This window comes from Crinia signifera, chromosome 3 (genome assembly GCF_055691185.1).
Source record: "Crinia signifera chromosome 3, ASM5569118v1, whole genome shotgun sequence".
NCBI lineage: Eukaryota > Metazoa > Chordata > Amphibia > Anura > Myobatrachidae > Crinia > Crinia signifera.
The window spans coordinates 276,161,527-276,164,026 of NC_139219.1; the positions used below are offsets into that span (position 1 = coordinate 276,161,527).

Genomic DNA, 2,500 nt, shown 5'->3' on the forward strand with positions numbered 1-2,500 from the left:
AAAAATGTTTTTGTAAATATGATTTTAAAGTACGAAGCCTGAAAACGTAAGCTTTTTGTTGCAAAATTGCATTTTATGTCGAAAAATATTATCTTCCACAATGCCGAAACCCGGGATCGAACCAGGTACCTTTAGATCTTCAATTTCTCAGTGCAGGCAGCTCAATCCATAGACAATCTATTGTGAAAATACAGCAAGGCTTAAGCAGTAGTCGTGGCCGATTGGTTAAGGCGATGGACTAGAAATCCATGTTTGTTAGCGCATCAAAATCTTTGGGATGCCAGCTTGTTTTCTCTTTTTCTTACACACATTCTCTTCCCCTCCTTAAGACTGACACCAGTCAATTTCAGCAGCCACACTGAATAGAAATTATTAATTAGAAATTAATTTTCAAAGCCCAATTTTAAACAAAGGTTGTCAAATGTTTATAAACAATAGAATATTCACATTATTCCTACAACACTCATTTAGCTAAACATTTAAAGCTATATTAAAGAGCATATAATAACATATTTGAGAACATACAGCATCCTTCGATAGCTCAGCTGGTAGAGCGGAGGACTGTAGAGATGATTGGTGTAGAAATCCTTAGGTCGCTGGTTCAATTCCGGCTCGAAGGAGTTGTTTTCATTTTTTGCTCAGATAGCAATTTTTGGCAATTTATAAACTCAAAATATACAGAGTATAAAGCATTCTCTAAGTCTGGGGTAGCCAACTCCAGTCCTCGAGAGCTACCAACAGTTAATGTTTTCCAGCTCACCTCACAGAATCACAAGTGAAGTAATTAGCTCCACCTGTGGATCTTTTAAAATGTGTTAGTGAGTAATGAGTGCACCTGTGCAGCAGCTAGGTTGTCTGGAAGATGGGAACTGTTGGTAGCTCTCGAGGACTGGAGTTGGCTACTGAGAGACATAAGCAGTGGTTGTGGCAAAGTGATTTTTGTAAAAATGTTTTTGTAAATATGATTTTAAAGTTTGAAGCCTGAAAACGTAAGCTTTTTGTTGCAAAATTGCATTTTATGTCGAAAAATATTATCTTCCACAATGCCGAAACCCGGGATCGAACCAGGGACCTTTAGATCTTCAGTCTAACGCTCTCCCAACTGAGCTATTTCGGCAAGCTCCCTTGGTCTTGCAATCGTTTTTCGGGGCAAAATGTAAGGAGAATGAAGTTTTCGGTGTATTTGGGTCAATATAATACATCCTCACTTTCTGACTGCAGGCATCTCAATCCATAGACAATCTATTGTGAAACTAGGACATGGTTTATTCAGTAGTCGTGGCCGAGTGGTTAAGGCGATGGACTAGAAATCCATTGGGGTCTTCCCGCGCAGGTTCAAATCCTGCCGACTACGAACGCCTTAAGTTTTCTCTTTTCTGCAAGTTTTTAAAAACTTGAAACCTGTGATGCCCATAGCGAGTTCAGGCCATTAGCGCATCAAATGTAAAGGAGAATGAAGTTTTGGGTGTGTTTGGGTCAATACAATACATCCTTAATTTCTCAGTGCAGGCAGCTCAATCCATAGACAATCTATTGTGAAAATACAGCAAGGCTTAAGCAGTAGTCGTGGCCGAGTGGTTAAGGCGATGGACTAGAAATCCATGTTTGTTAGCGCATCAAAATCTTTTGGATGCCAGCTTGTTTTCTCTTTTTCTTACACACATTCTCTTCCCCTCCTTAAGACTGACACCAGTCAATTTCAGCAGCCACACTGAATAGAAATTATTAATTAGTCAGCTGGTAGAGCGGAGGACTGTAGAGATGATTGGTGTAGAAATCCTTAGGTCGCTGGTTCAATTCCGGCCCGAAGGAGTTGTTTTTACTTTTTGCTCAGATAGCAATTTTTGGCAATTTACAAACTCAAAATATACAGAGTATAAAGCATTCTCTAAGTCTGGGGTAGCCAACTCCAGTCCTCGAGAGCTACCAACAGTTAATGTTTTCCAGCTCACCTCACAGAATCACAAGTGAAGTAATTAGCTCCACCTGTGGATCTTTTAAAATGTGTTAGTGAGTAATGAGTGCACCTGTGCAGCAGCTAGGTTGTCTGGAAGATGGGAACTGTTGGTAGCTCTCGAGGACTGGAGTTGGCTACTGAGAGACATAAGCAGTGGTTGTGGCAAAGTGATTTTTGTAAAAATGTTTTTGTAAATATGATTTTAAAGTTTGAAGCCTGAAAACGTAAGCTTTTTGTTGCAAAATTGCATTTTATGTCGAAAAATATTATCTTCCACAATGCCGAAACCCGGGATCGATTCAGGTACCTTTAGATCTTCAATTTCTCAGTGCAGGCAGCTCAATCCATAGACAATCTATTGTGAAAATACAGCAAGGCTTAAGCAGTAGTCGTGGCCGATTGGTTAAGGCGATGGACTAGAAATCCATGTTTGTTAGCGCATCAAAATCTTTGGGATGCCAGCTTGTTTTCTCTTTTTCTTACACACATTCTCTTCCCCTCCTTGAGACTGACACCAGTCAATTTCAGCAGCCACACTGAATA

The 2,500-nt window shown here is 40.0% G+C and overlaps 3 non-coding genes across 3 annotated transcripts; 2 read left to right on the forward strand and 1 right to left on the reverse strand.

Moving 5' to 3' along the window:
- Positions 1 to 530: 530 nt before the first annotated feature.
- Positions 531 to 620, forward strand: TRNAY-GUA (transfer RNA tyrosine (anticodon GUA)). Its single transcript is given in 2 exon segments — positions 531 to 567; positions 585 to 620. It is a non-coding gene; the product is annotated as a tRNA-Tyr (tRNA).
- Positions 621 to 1,044: 424 nt separating this feature from the next.
- Positions 1,045 to 1,117, reverse strand: TRNAF-GAA (transfer RNA phenylalanine (anticodon GAA)). Its single transcript has one exon. It is a non-coding gene; the product is annotated as a tRNA-Phe (tRNA).
- Positions 1,118 to 1,272: 155 nt separating this feature from the next.
- Positions 1,273 to 1,354, forward strand: TRNAS-AGA (transfer RNA serine (anticodon AGA)). The gene has a single exon. It is a non-coding gene; the product is annotated as a tRNA-Ser (tRNA).
- The last annotated feature ends 1,146 nt before the right edge of the window (positions 1,355 to 2,500 follow it).